This window comes from Typopeltis vanoorti, chromosome 11 (assembly GCF_054136105.1).
Source record: "Typopeltis vanoorti isolate ZY-2024b chromosome 11, IOZ_Tvanoo_1.0, whole genome shotgun sequence".
NCBI classification, from domain to species: domain Eukaryota; kingdom Metazoa; phylum Arthropoda; class Arachnida; order Uropygi; family Thelyphonidae; genus Typopeltis; species Typopeltis vanoorti.
In genome coordinates, this window is record NC_143559.1 from 107,659,876 (window position 1) to 107,676,339 (window position 16,464).

A 16,464-nucleotide genomic window follows, 5' to 3' on the forward strand; every position below is an offset into this window, starting at 1 on the left:
GTGAATGTCTTTAGTTGATGAATTAATTTCAAACAATAGTTCAAGACCATCACTTTACTTATTAGAAACCCTGTTGTGACTTGAGAAGGTTTCGTGTTTGGTCTCTAGAATAGAGATTCATTAGCCCACATACAGTACTAATACAGTACTATAGGTTGACAATCTTTCATGGGTAGAATTCACATTAAAAAGAAAGTTTGTCTTCCCAAAATACATTTTTGGTGCAAAGGAAAGAACTGCCTGTATATGTATGCAGTCTTGCCATAAATACAGCCCACAGGGTGGGCCGAAGAATTACTACTCAAGAATTGCATGAGCCTGGTTCTGTTTATGGCACTGTGTACAGCCAATATTTACATGTTTATCAGTAGAGTGTTGTCTAGCTGTATGGGCTAACATGCAGTGGTAAGATTATGATAACTATGTTGCTGTAATAGCACTTCACAAGGTTAGAATGCAGCCACCTGATATTTTCAACATGCTAAAAGCACTTGGGATCAGTAGGATGTTTGTGTATTGGACTATTAACCATTATAACAATACAGAATATGTATCTGACCACCAAAGAACACTATGACTGTGCTTCAATAGGATGCAACAGCTGTAAGGTCTGTGAAGGCACTCATCCACTGTAATCCTGTGAGAATGCAGAAAGTGATGTGAAAAATGAACATTTCACAGAGAACAATGCCACATGTACTAACTGATGATCTGGGGTGAGAGCCTATTGTTGTTCTACTGGACACTTCCTTACACCACAGCTTGTGTGGCAGAGGGTGATAAAATTAAAGGCACTTCTCCAGTGGTACACAAACAACAGACAGAGATATCCTCTTCACAGATGAGAAGATTTTAACCATTTAACTATTAAAACAATGATTGGGTATATGCCCCAGATGGTCGCACAGCATGTGCCATAGCACCCAGAGAAGTCATCACCCCACGTCAGTGATGGTTTGGTGGTGGGGGATGATGTATCAAGAGGTATCCAAGTTGCATTTCTGTGAGAAAGGAGTCAAAACCTCTGCCAAACTGTATCAAGACACTGTGTTGGAACCTGTTGTACAGCTCCTGAACAAAAGCTTGTTTCATGGTAGGCAATTGACCTTCCAACACGACTCAGCACCTACACAAGGTGAGGACCGCACAACAGTGGCTGGAGGCAAATGTGCCTGACCACATATCGCCACCTGATTAGCTGTCTGGAAGTCCCGATCTGTTAGACTTCAAATTGTGCTCGGAACTTGATAGAGTAGCCTGCAAGAAACTACAGCATCACCAACCTGAAGGTGGATTTGGAGCAAGCAGTGGCAGTGTTTTCATCGGATGTTGTGTGCTGCCATCGATATGTGGCCTTACAGACTTCGGGCATGTGTGAATGCAAAAGGGAGACATTTCGAACATTGAGTGTTGTTATATGTACTTATTATTATACGGGCACCTCCGTGGAGTCTGAAAACTCATTGCAGGAGACACAATCTATTGGACCTTTCCTTGAACCCATTAACAGACAAAGCATCCAACTGACTCTGGCAACCCATTCCTACCTCATTCACCACTCTTCAAGCAAAAAATCTAATCCTCACGCCCCTTACTGACCACACCTTTATTCAACTTCCAGGGATGACCCCCCTTTGTTCTGGTCCCTCTAGCCAAGTATTGAAATTTCCCCTGCATCTATCCTCTAAAATCCTTTAAGCAACTTAAATGTTTCTATCATATCCCCTCTTTTCCTCCTATCAACCAGCTTCTGCAATCCACTCACCTTCAATCTATCTTCCTAGGGAATATTTCACATGCCACTCACCATCTTGGTCACTCACCTCTGAATCCTCTCCACCACTTCCTCATCCCCAAGAAACCCTGGGAACCAGACTTGAGTACAGTAATCCAGAGATGTGGGCATATCAAGGCCTTATAAAGAGGAATTACAACTTCCTTATCTCCACTTATTAATGTGTTCTTCACTAGCCAAGTAATCTTATGGGCTACCTTAGCAATATGTCGTCTAAACTTTAAATCTCTGTCTATACCACCTCTAAATTTCTAGCTTCATCTTTTCCTGGAGTACAGTGCCATCACTGTGATACACGGCTTGTAATCTATTTATCCCAACATGCATAACTTTACATTTCTCAACATTAAACTGACTCCCATTAATTTTTGCCCATACTGATAGCCTATTTAAATCGTCCTGCAAATCTCCACATTGCTTTGATTAACTATTACTCTACCTAATTTTGCATAATCAGCAAACAACTGAATATTTCCTATATCATTTATGTACAAATTAAATAGCAATGGTCCCAGCACTGAACCTTGCAACACACCACTATCGCCTATTTTCGTCTCGATTACCACTTTTTGATATCTGTCCAGCAGCTATCCTCTTATCCACTTAACCAGTGTCATATCCATTCCCATTTGTTCTAATTTGCATAACAGTGTTCCATGTGGTATTCTATCAAATACCTTTGCCATTTCCTTTATCCAACCCAGCTGTTACTCTTATAAAAAGTTGGTAAATTACTAAGGCTTGACCAAACCTTCACAAAGCCATGTTGACCCTCATGCAGTATCATATTTTTATCTACCCATTCTTGAATTCTCTTTTTTACTAATTTTTCTAGTACTTTTGCCACCATGCCTGAGATACTGATTGATCTATAATTTGCTTCTGTAGTCTTAGTATCTCCCTTATACAAAGGAATGGTTTTGCCCTCTTTCTATTCTCCTGGAACTCTACCAGAGCTGAGACTTAAATGGTGGGTATCCAGCTGAATAAATTTATATGGAGTAAGAGAAATTAGCCAAAACACCAAACTAGCAGTATACAAAACGTTGTTTGAACCAGTTTTAAGTTATGGATCTGAGAATTGGGTTAGGAATAAAGCTCTTGATCAAAGATTAGAGACTACAGATATGAGGGTTCTGAGAAAAATTAAGGGAGTGAACTTATGGCATCAATGGCAGAATCATTAAAAATGAAGATATTAGAAAGGAACCTGACATTATTAGCATTCAAGAACGTCTCAGCAGAGCTAATCTAAGGTGGTATGAACACTTAAATAGAATGGGTGAAGAAAGGTTAGCAAAACAGGTGTTTGACGTCAAGATGGCAGGAAAGGTCCCAGAGGAAGACCAAGATCTAGGTGGATGGATTCAGTCAGAAGTGCCTTAAAAACACGAAATGTTACATGTGACAACATTGGAGTGCTCACAAGTAATAGATTGATTTGGTGGACAATTGTTCACAGGAGATTAATAATAATGTAAACTTAACCATGTAGTGCTGTCCTAGTAATCTGAACATCCCTTGTGGGTACATATCAGGAAATTAACGATGATGATGATATAAGTATTATTATCACATCTTCATGGAGTCAAAAGACATCATGGTAGGTCCCACTGTCACACACACACACAGCTCATCACCTTATGCCCTAAATGCATTTTATGTTTCAATCATATCCCCTTCTTTTTCCTCTTATCCACCAGATTACAAATTTGCATTTCTTCAGTCTTTCTTCATCTCCACATATCATTAGCCAGAAACCACCTTAGTGAATTGTCTCTGAACACTTTTTTAAATATCTCTTCATCTTTTTGAGAACCAGATATCTGTGCACAATAATTAATCCTTATTTTTGACCTGATAAGACCAGATACAGTGGAACCATAATCTTATATGAATTTCCTCCACATCATTGATATAAGCTGTTGTGCTATCCTTAATTTTAGTGATGTGTCCCCTAAATTTTATGTCCTCCTTCCTTCTCCCTCCCCAGGTCTGTTATCTCCTCTAAGATAATCTAATTGTATTTTTTGCTTTCTGAGTTTTAAAATCTTACACTTTGCAATGTTGAACTCATAGCCTCACTCACTTGCCTTCGTTGCAGTAAATTATTGGGACTACAACCATGTTAGGAATAATTACTTAAATTTCCCAACATTTCAACTTTCATATTAAAGTCATCTGGAATATACACATATATATATGTACAAAGACAAGCTATATTACATTTCAAACAGTATGACAAAGTGACTGGCCTGACATCTAGTGAAAAAAAAACCCATCAAAGCTATATTTTTTTTAGTGGAACCTGTGGCATAGTAATTAAATAATAAAGTAACACGTAAAAACCATAGTGATATATTTAATTAGTAAAAGGGCAGATATTTTGTTCTAAAATTAATAGTACATCTGCAGTGTCTGTAACAGTAATAGGAATGGAATACATTTGGTGGATCACCTATTAAAATACAATTGATACCACGTGCTAGGAAATAATAGAAATAACAAATTTAATCTATTAAGATAAATGGTTTTTTACATAAGATAAAAGTGGGATAAGATAAGATTAGATAAGATAAATCTGGGAGACTTTTATCTTATGTAAAAAACCATTTATCTTAATAGATTAAATTTGTTATTTCTGTTATTTCTTAGCACGTGGTAGCAATTGTATTTTAATAGGTGATCCACCGAACGTTTTGCCTGTATTCCATTCCTATTACTGTTACAGACACTGAAGATGTACTGTTAATTTTAGTATGAAATATCTGTCCTTTTACTAATTAAAGATATCACTGTGGTTTTTACGTGTTACTTTATTATTTAATTTCCATCAAAGCTATATCCTATTTATAACATCATCTCAGAACAAATTCATATTAATACTTTTAATACGACAAATATTGGTAACTTAATGAATAATTTAATATAAATGTTTGTTACATTAAGGCAAAGATCCTAGATTACTACGGTCCCAATTATGTAATTTATAATGAACTATCTATAACAAAAGGTTATATGGGTAGAATAAGTGCAATTTGTTATTGTTAAAGAATTGGGTGGTTGATAACAATTTCATTAGACCTCTTTAAATTTATTCTCATACTATGTTTTGGTGTGATGTAATGAACAAGGTGCCTTTTCAGTCAGTTCTGTGTGGAGTATTCAGGGTATGATCAGAAAGGTCACATTTACCATAGTTATTAATGTGTCATTTGTGTTCCTTTTTTTTTTTTTTTTTGGATAGGAATTGGGCATCCTGTTTCATCTATATCAGGCAAATTACTGGTACACTGAATACTGCATACTACAGGGTGGGCCAGTGGAGGAAGTGGCTCCTTGGAGGAGTTAAATAAGTTTTTAATTTTGCAGGGGAGTTTGAAGGTGCATTAAGGTTATAGTATTCTGTTTATTTTATGTCATATCCCTTTAATGTATGGAATGGCTACAGTTTTATTGCAATATTGTTTATTTTTGTTTTTAAGTAGAGTTGTGAATAATTTTGAATAATAATGTATTTTTCTTGTAGCCATTTTTTAGGAAGATATTGCTGATAACTTTTAATTCATGCTTAAGTGCTTGTTCATTGGAGCCAATCTTTCATGCCCTATTGTTAGTGTCTTAATGACAATTAGTTTTTGTGTTGGGTGGTGGTAAGAATTTGTGTATATATTGGCCAGTATGTATAGGCTTATGATAAACAGTGAAGGAAAGATGGCTGATTAAATCATTGTCATTTTGGCATACTGTTGGAAATGTAATATAGTTTGTTTTTGTATATACATAGTGCACTCGTTTATTAATGAGACAACAATCAAAACAAAGAACTGTATTTAGAATTGTCAATTACACAAATTCAAAATAATCTCCAACTCCACACAATGTTTACATCTGTTATACAGGTGTTCGAAGGCATGGTGGAAGTCCTGAATGGGAACCTCCTTCAGTGTCTGGGTCACACCGCATTGGATGTCTAAATGTCGCTGAGTGCTCCTCCTTTCAAGGTGCACATCATCTGTGAGAAGAGGAAAAAGTCTGCAAGAACCAAATGTGGCGAATGGGGGGGGGGGATTCAATCACAGAAATTGATTTCGAAGCCAGAAACTGCTTCATAGGCAGTGTGGGGGTGCATTTTTGTGCAACGGAAACCAGTTATTGTAGAACAGTTCTTTCCTGACACATTGCATGCAGGCATGCAATGTGTCATCATTCCTAAATAAGACTGACTGTTCACTGTGGTTCCATCAGGAACAAATTCATGGCAGATAATTCCAGCAGTGTTGAAAAAAAAGACCATTGTTCTGACATTCCTGTAACTCCCTTCCCTCTTTAAATGTTGAAAATCAGCGGAACACATGTTTAGGCTCAGACAGTCATCGGCATAAACTTTTTTGGCTCTTGGTATACTTCTGTAGCAGTTTACCCTAATTTACAGTAAAATCTTATAACTCTTTGTTCCATGATGCAACTTCTGACACCCCTCCACTCACACACCCTTACTTCAAAAGTCGCCACACGAAAACTGCTACGTCAATTGACTCTAAAGTTGTACCTGCAATTGCAACGCACTATTGGTCAAAACTGTAAATACGTTTGTTAATTTTATTCAAAGGACTGACCTGTAAAAAATCAATCTCATCACTTAACGGTTACACTGTGTATATGTGTATACTCCAGATGATGGAGTATTGGAGGATGGATCCACTCACTTGCCTGTTTGCTCAGTCTATTCAAGTCCTCTTGTAAAGCCACAACACTCTCTACTCCTCATGGTTCTTCCCAACTTTGCATTTTCTACAAGCAGTTGCAGATTATCATTCAATCTTTCTGAGTATCATTAACATAAGTTCAACAATAACATACCCTTGAGCACACCCCTAGTAATGCCTCTTTCATGATGATGTTCTCCTATACACAAACTTAATATCTGTCACACAGCCATTCTCTATTGCATTATTATCTAACACCATCTTTTCCAGTTTAATTATTAGCTTGTCATGTGGCAATCTGTGAAAGGCTTTTGCAAAATTAAAATGTGCCACTGTATGCATTTCCCTTGTCCAGAGCTTTTGATACCGTGTTATAATAAGTAAGTAGATTTTTAACGCACAATCTTCTTTTAGCAAATCCATGCTGTGAATGACAATGTTTCTGTTGTGAAACCATTGTAAATTGAACCCTAACTTTTCATAGTGAATGTCGTGAATGGGGGTATGTTACTGGATATACAGTTTGAACTTTGTGCAGCCCTGTGAAAAATGGCATTTGCATCCATAGCACCAGACCACCTGAAGAAAGATTGTTTTAAGTTTGATTCTTGTCGCTGACTAGAGGAACACTTTTTAATACCTTCTTTCACTGGTTTATAGGTTAGTTGATCTATGGCATGGGCAAATATATTTTCCTGGTTTTTAATCCCAAACTACTCAAGAAAATCGACTGTAGAACTTGCACCATTTCAGACAATTTTATATATATATATATATATATATATATATATGTTAAAGATACCAAGCTATTTTAAACCTGGTTTTACTCCATTTCCCAAGTAAGCAAACAGACAAGTAAGTCAAGTTTGCACCTGTAAGTAGTGCAAGTCTGGGTGATCTCACACGTAATGCAACCCGTGGTAAAGGTGGAATAAGCTCTGATCACTATTCTTAATATTTACCCTTAATGCAAAGCACATCTCCTGGAGGAGATGTATGATGCTATGTATTAAAGGCAAGGGGCCACTACCCAGACCGGTTTCGACCTTTATTGAGGTCTCATCAGTGGGAGCCATGCTTAGAAATACTAATATTTAAGTAATACAGAGCTTATAAGTATTTTGCAATTATTATTTATAAACTTTTTGTGTATTTTTTATGATGTACTTATCGTAGAACATGTTCTATCAATTTCATTCCAGAATCCTGAAGGCTAAAAATTTCATGCTTCACTTCTAATGTTATTGATTTCTGTTAAATTATGATTTTGCATTTTTGCATTCACTTTTCAACTTTAAGAACATTTTTGTAGGCATCCATGTAAAGAATTTTAAACTAAATTGACAATACATGTAAAGTGAGGCAGTTTGCTTTAACTGTAACCTTCCCCTCTTCACCTGTGAAGTGAACTAGGCACAGCTATAGTTCGCCCACCGATTAGAAATTCTTCGACACTTCTGCGCATGTCAGAAAAAGGAGAATCCATTCCGATAATAGGGTAATCAGTCCGTATTGTGGAATGAGTTGTTTATTATTACAGGTTGAAAAATTAACTTCTCTTTTATGATTATTGTGGTTAACTATGTTGCTTGTATAACAGTTGGAAAATTTTACCTATAAAGCACGTGATTTCGCATGTTGGTGACCAATTCGTACATCCTTCATTTCTTTCTCCTCTTCAGCATGAATCGACTATTCTTGGCAAGACACCAAGCAGAGACCTACAAACGGTGGGCGAACTATACTTATAAAATTATTTTTTTTAATGCAGATATGTAGGCAATATTTTATTCTCTATCATTGGATAAAAAATAAACCATGTTGATTCAGTTGTTAGAAATCATTCATGCTAATTAAATGTTTTATTCATTATTTTTAGTCTATTTTTTTGTAATGGCAATCTCACTCACAAATCAAAAATATCAAAACTGCACTGCTTGGAAAGGAGTCAGTGGACCCCCCCCCCCCCCGGACAAGGTGCATTGTGCTATATAATGATGTTTGTAGCCAGTATAAATGGCAGAAATATGATGCTCCCAAGTCAGTGCATCTGCATCCAGGCGAAATGGCTATGAAAAGGGAACCGATGGATTTGAAAGAGACATTGTGATAGGGCCTATCTGTTTATCAAAATGAAATGTTGATAAATTAGGCCATCCCAGGTCAACAATCAGTGATATTATACTGAGATAGAAGTGAAGTGCACGGAGTCAACTTCAAGTGCTACCTGTAGTGGTGACCCACCACACTCACCAAACGTGACTGTAAGATGCTACAAAGGATAATATGTAAAAAAAAAAAACATTTGTCAACCGAAATGTTGAATGTGGAGTTCTGGGCATCAACTAGGATGCAAATCTGTACAAAAATATTCAGAACCAAAGTTTACAACATGGATTTCCATGGTAGGGCTGCAATATGCAATCCCCACATTACCCAAACCAACATGCAGTGTTGTCTTCAGTGGTGCAAAGAGTGTATACAGTGTGATGTGGAAGCTTGGAAAATGCATTAGAGCAATGAATCATGCTACATCTTCTACCGAGCAGGTGGATGGGTGTGTGATAGATGCCTAGTGAATATCTCTTACCAGATTTCCTAACCTGCAATTATGAAATTTGGAGGTGGCAGTGTGATGGCATGGTCCTATTTTTCCTGATTTGGCTTCAGACCTCTGTTTGTGGTGGTTCAGTGTTTGTGGTTCACAAAATGAACTCCAAGAGGTATCTGAACATTCTGTACAAAGCAATGCTTCCTATTTTGTGGCATTTCTACAGAACTAACCATTGTCTCTTTCAGTAAGACAATGCACCATGTCATAAGGCTGCTGCTGTAACTGTGTGATTTGTGGACATGAGCAACACCACACTTGATTGGCCTCCACAGAGCCCTGATCTCAACCTTATTATGTTGGATGAACTGAAGCATCAAATGATGTCAGGGGACATCTGCCCCACAACAGTCCAGTACCTCATTAAATGCCAACAGGAAGAATGGTCCAAAATTCCCATTGATCATTACCATACACTTTTGGATAGTATGCCCTGTAGGATTGCTGCAGTCTTCACAGCAAAAGGAGGACTGACATCTTAAGGTGGTTGTCATGGCTGTTTGTTTCATCACACTGTGGTGTCCGTTGCAGTGTACATTAGTACCTAAATGGAAAACTGGTTCGATAATCTGGAAACCCTATGGTGTTGGACCTACAGCAGGAAATGAAGATAATTTATTATTATTGTTATCATCACTTACAGACTTTCACACACATCTGGTTTGGCACAACTGGATTTGAAACTATGCTCTGCAAGTTGGAAAGCAGAGATATTATCTATTCAGGTAACAAGGCCTAAAATTCTCTAACCAAGTAGTAATTATTCACATGGTGGTCTTATATGTATACTTGTAAGTTGTATGTATATATGTGTTTTGCTGAATAAGTTTTTGGGAGGAAAAACATCTCTTTCTCTCTCTCTCTCACACACACACACATACACACTGAATGAGACTTGCTAATTCATTTTCAGTTGAAAAGACTGATTGTTTATCATTTATCATATCCTAGACAGGGTTCAAACAGTTAATTTCTTCACACACACACAACACAGTTACTGGTTGATATCCAATATCTGAAGGCAAAAGATGATGGAATTTATATGAGTTGATTTTTTGGCATTATTATTATCATCACAGGCCTCCAGTGAGTTATTGATATATTGCGAATATAGTTTTTCCATTTCAAAATGCATATAATTTAAATTTAAAAAAAGAAATGGTGTTCTCTCTCTCTTACTGTGAAATATAAACACACTTGAAAAATAGCAATATTGAATTGATGAAGAAATCAGCACTGCTAGCAGTCCTGTTTTTTAATATGAAACCTGCTCATAAAATCTTGTAAACCTGTAATATGTTAGGACTGTGGATGGACTAATGTTAGATAATCTTGGAACCCTGCTCCAAAGAAAACATGAAACTTTTTTTTCAAGAGACATTTCAGCCTCTAATAAGCAATGGAAAGGTCTCACACCAGACAGTGCAAATCATCGATACCCAAAATATGGAATCCCTTACTTTCTAAGTATGGAGATTTTCCTTTGGCTACCACTCTGCTACTGTTTTAGTTTAGCATTTATACTTGTTTGTCCTCCACTCAGACTAATTAAAAGCATATTTTATGTAAAATTTGCTTTTATATTAATAGTATTAAATGTGTGTATGTTATTAATAATAATATTGTTAATTGATAATAAATAGTTATCAATATAAGAATAATTATCATGACAGGAGGTGTAAGAAGATGGGAATCATCTACCATCAAAAAACAGTCACAGGTATTTAGTTACATAGGATCACAGCATGGTAGCAGCTTTGTTGTGACTGTTATTTAAAAGGGTGAGTCAAAAGTTCCAGAATTTTAACACACAAAATTAAAATCAGAAACATTATTTAAACTATTTCTGTAGTCTTGATCCATCATTCTGCCTGCAAAGCACATGCTTTTGATTGACCAGTATTGGTTAGCACTTAAGCACACCTGTATGCACTATAGTTGTTGGAAAAAAGATGTTAAAATTGATAGTGTTCTGATGGAACTACATTAAGACTTAAATGCTTCCTTAAAAATCCCAGTAACTCATGCATGACATTGTTTTGAAACCAACCTGTTATTGAGAAAGTGGATGTACTACTTTACCATCTGGTTGATTTCATGTTCAGTGGTTGAGGTAGATCTACTTTTGACAGAGTGTGTCATCCAAGGGTTTGGTGAGTTCCCTAATGATTGATGCATTGCTGAATTTCATCTGAAGTCTGTTTTTGAAGATCTTTTGAATAGTTTTTCTTGGCCTTGTCAAGGCTGCTGAAGATTAAATTATTATATAATAGATTTAGTTTAATCCTTTATCCCAGTGAGAGCAAACAAAGTTTGCGCCTGAAAATATCTTCAGGACTAAATATAGTGTTGTACTATCTTATCCAGTAAGTAGTGCAACACCAAGGCAACTCGTGGCAAAGGTGGAGCAAGCTACCAGGCACTTCTAACCCAGTATCTCCCATAATGCAAAACACATTTCCTATGTGGATATGTATACTGTTATGCATTAAAGGGATTGGCCATCTACCCAGACTAGTTTCGACCTTTATTGAGGTCTCTTCAGTGGGAGCCAGGCCCAGAGCTGGAGATACCAGGCAGAAGCAGTAGCAAGTCATCTGTGCCTATGGGAGTTGCCAAAAGGTTTATCACCTTTTTTAAAAATTACTCTGGATTTAGAGAAAGATGTTGAAAATTTATTTATCACTAGGTTAGACTATAATAGATTTAGCAACTCCCATAGGCACAGATGACTTGCTACTGCTTCTGCCTGGTATCTCCAGCTCTGGGCCTGGCTCCCACTGAAGAGACCTCAATAAAGGTCGAAACTAGTCTGGGTAGATGGCCAATCCCTTTAATGCATAACAGTATACATATCCACATAGGAAATGTGTTTTGCATTATGGGAGATACTGGGTTAGAAGTGCCTGGTAGCTTGCTCCACCTTTGCCACGAGTTGCCTTGGTGTTGCACTACTTACTGGATAAGATAGTACAACACTATATTTAGTCCTGAAGATATTTTCAGGCGCAAACTTTGTTTGCTCTCACTTGGATAAAGGATTAAACTAAATCTATTATAGTCTAACCTAGTGATAAATAAATTTTCAACATCTTTCATTAAATTATTAGTTATTACACAGACATATCCATGAGTTATGTAAGTTTATCATGGGATGCCAACTAACATTTCACTGAGCATTACCCATCATTTTCACAATACCTGTCATACATCATTTTGAACTCATTATAGCAATCACAACTGACTCTGGCAACCCATTCTGTATATTTACCACTTTCCAAGCAAAAAATCAAGTTCTTGCACCCTTGCTAACTACACTTAAATGATGTCCAGGAATAACCCTCTGGTTTACCCCCACCCACTAGTCATGTTTTTATTTATTTTATTTTATTATATATTTTTTATTTTTTTCATGTTGCTCCTACCCACAAAAAGTTTGCAAACTTATAGTACATTTTGTACTATGGGTGGGATAAGCTTTTTTTTTTCTATTTTTATCAATTTTACATATTTTTTGTGTTTTTGATTTATATTTTATATAGTCCAGAAACCCTGCTCTAAAGACCAAATATGGAACTTTTTCAAGCCACTTCAGGCCTTCAATATGTGGGTCTCATACTGACCATTGAAATTCATCTCCCACCTAAAGACAGTCACAAACATTCATGCCCATGACAGGGTTTGAATACCCGCAGCCTGTTGGAGAGCAGATGCTAACCACTCAGCCAACCAGGCTGGCAAAATGTACTGAGAAATTTCCTCCATATCAGTCCTATAAACCCTTCAAGTAACTTATATCTACCACTTTTCAACCTATGAACCAATTTTTGTAATCTACAAATCTGCAATCTGTTCTCATAAAGAGCATTTCATAGACTTTCCACAATCTTGGTCACTTGTCTCTGGTTCCTCTCCACCATTTTCTTTATCCTCCATGGAATTGCATTTGAATTGATAGACTTAGGCAATGATGCTATTCATAATTTATTTTAATGGTATTATAACACATAACAAAAATAAATTATAAAATAAAAAAATGTTTATTAATTGTCTTATATTTCACTGGATTTCAAACAAGCATCTCTTCAGAGCAAAACAGCTTGTTACAGTTTGTGTGTAACAACAAATAAGTGAAACATTTCAAATTGTAAAAGATCATCATCAAATGCCTGATATGTACCCTCAAGGGTGCACAGGATATGATAGTACTACATGAAAAACTTACATCATTACTAACTTCCTATCTACAATTTTCCTCCAAATCAATCTGTTATCTGTCAAGACTTACATTATTAGATCTTATATTTCTATCTTCTGATTCTCTTCCATCTAATCTTGTGTGAAGAGGAGTCCAAAGCTTGATCTGCCAGTCCTGACTTGCCATAATAATAGCAGAGAATGTACCTGGTGCTATATAGAAGAGAGCAATCAGACTGATTAACAACTCATCTCTTACTAATTCATCCCACCCACTCTTGCAAAGGTGTTTAGCATCTATTGCAATGTCTATAAATATTTATATGGTAAATGTTCATCAGAACTATCATCAATAATTCCCCCCCCCCTCCCCTTCTCTACCAAATTCTTTGAAAGACATGCAGCTACCACCCAACAATCTTTCACAGTCCAACTCCATACTCATAGAACATGTTTCTCTTCCTTCATTCCTTCTGCTGCTGTTTTTTGGAACAGCCTCCCCTCCCATGTTTCCCAAAGAATACAATACACAGGTCTTCAAAACCAATGTGAACAAGTTCCTCCTTTCCCAAATCATTTCCCATACATGCTACTAATGTACTATAGATTGACCAATCAACTTATCATGTATAGGACCATATTAAAAAAAAAAAAAATAGGTGGATGTTAACAGATCTTCCTGTCTGTCCATAATCACAGGGAACTTCATACGCTTCAGGATGTGCTAGAGGATGGAGTTTATCCTTAGGAGAGTGGATCCAAGTTGCTAGTTTGACATGTTGTATGAAGATTGTTATATTTTATTAGTACTTTGGCTATGTACCCGAGATTTATGGAATAGAAATAATGGTGTTGAAAGAATTAAATAACTGTTTGCCTTTTTTTGATACGTTAGTTATGTGACTTTCAAGTTAGCTATCGTTTCCCATTTATAGAAAACCAATAAAACCAATGCGTGCACGTGAGACAACACACACGCGCACTCACACACACACAAATAGAAAGATATCTACATAAACAATCACATCATCAGCCAAACAGTATGGAATCTTAAAAACACTTACACATAGAGCCAGGACTATTTGTTCTAATGATGCTGCCCCATAGAACTCAATTTCAACTATCTTTGCCATACTTTCTTGGCCAATGGCTCCAACAAAATAGATAAAATACTACGTCTCCCCCCCCACACACACACACTTCCCCAAACATTCAAAAACAAAACACTACTATTCCTATTCCATATATCCAAGGTACATCTGAGAAGATCATACTAATAAAATATAACCTTAACAGCACATTCAAACCACATATCAAATTAGTAATTTTGATCTGCTCTCTTGAGGACAAACTCCATCCTCTAGTACAAGGTTTCCCAAACTTTTTTCCCATGACCTGGTTATTTTAATACTTCATCTTCGTGACCCACTAAAATTTTTATGGCCAATAGGTAAAATAAAACAGATTTAAATGTTCATAGTGTTTTAATTTATTATTATTATAATAAAAAAGCATTTACTCTTACAAAAATATAAAGAAATTAAACTAAAGCCAAGTAATTTATTAATGAGAAGTGTGATGCTGTTGTTTGTTAACTAGAAACTTCAAGTTTGGAGGTAAAGATAACTTTATTCTTAAATCCAGTTCGACTTCCAATCGGTTTCTATATTTATTTTTTAGAAAAACCAGTGTTGAAAAGCCTGTTTCACATTTATAGGTTGTGACAAAAGACATTAGAAACTTTATCTCTTTTTCTGCTAAAACTGGGTACTCCTGACATTAGTTGAGCTACTTTACCACGAACAAAGAGACTGTGAAATGGCAATGCGGCACGTTTTTCGTCTCTATTACTTAAATTATTTATTCATTAGTTCCAATTAAATGCTATTTACTCGTATTTTAAAGTTTCGTGAAAAAAAGAAAACCCAAAAAACGAAACACCTAGGTTTTTGAGAGTTTTTTTAGGTGATCTGGCATTTAGCTTTCGTGACCCAGTGCCGGATTGTGACCCATCATTTTCCAAATGATGGGTTACTCTGCAGTCGTGGCAATATCTACTTTAAGATACATAGGTTCAATTTTATGAGTAGTGCATTGGACTTAGAGATCAGTCAAGTTATTTTGACAAGAAAACAATTTATTCATCACTAAGAAACAAATACACAAATGACACAAATTAATTTGACTTAAATCTAATATGTACACTATATCTAACATCTCAATATAGGTTTATACGTTCATTTCTCTAATTCATCTGAATCTCAGCAGGACTACTTGTCTAGAAATTTACCCCTTTCTTAACCTTACATATAATCAGATCGTCAACATATAAAAAATCAGGTTTAAGGAATGACTACAACAAAAAAATACAAATAGATTCACAATACAATTCAGCTAGGCTTTCTCTTACACAGAGTAAATTAATTCAATTGTTAGCTCAAGGCCTAAAGTCGTGCAACTCTAATTTTAAAACAGTTCCATCATTTCAAACTACCATCACAATCTAAGTTTCTTTCTGACTAAATAATGGAAAGTTCTTACTTTTCATGAAGTCTGGTCCTCTATAGCTGATTATCTCTTCTTGTTTCCATTAGACTTCGTCACTGCACCTGAAGTCCGCACGGTTAGCCTAGTGGCTGTGTGCTTCGCAACCATATGACTGGGGAAGGAGTGTTCCAAGTTGGATTCCTGTCGAAGACATGAGGAATTTGAGGATCTTCCTCAGCCATAGCCAAGTTAGCCGGTCTTGGGCGCTGGCAGTATGGTTTTTCCCACCAGTTTATCTGCCGTTTTTCATCACGCAAGCAGGCAAACCGGCCCCGTGAACACACACGGATCTACAACCATAAATACTTAACTCCCAATGAGGGGCTCAACTTGCCCCAATAGGGACAGGGGAGAAAAAGGGAGGAAACTCCATACGAATAAATAAATAAAACTGCACCTGAACATCCTTTTTGTAATTTGCAAGACTTCTTTCTTGTTATCGGTGGGCAATTTAATTCCTGTGGCTTGGAAGTTCGGCATCTGGTTCCTCCTAATATGACTAGTTGCATCATTCTTCTGGCCTTTGCTTCGTGAATACAGGTCTCCGAATAGGATAACGATTCATCACCCATGATTCTAGTGAAGCTCAGCTGCTGTTAACGATC

The 16,464-nt window shown here is 36.5% G+C and overlaps 1 protein-coding gene across 4 annotated transcripts in view; it reads left to right on the top strand.

Annotated features, from left to right (window-relative positions):
• Nucleotides 1–16,464, top strand: part of LOC150101919 (uncharacterized) — a 153,086-nt gene that overhangs the window by 8,954 nt on the left and 127,668 nt on the right. The window contains exon 2 of one of the 4 annotated variants that reach the window (XM_090400263.1): nucleotides 10,789–10,896. The exons of the other annotated variants lie outside the window; for them this stretch is intronic. The gene's annotated coding sequence lies outside the window, so the exon portion shown is untranslated. The remainder of the gene's footprint in view (nucleotides 1–10,788; nucleotides 10,897–16,464) is intronic. 4 annotated transcript variants of the gene reach the window in all.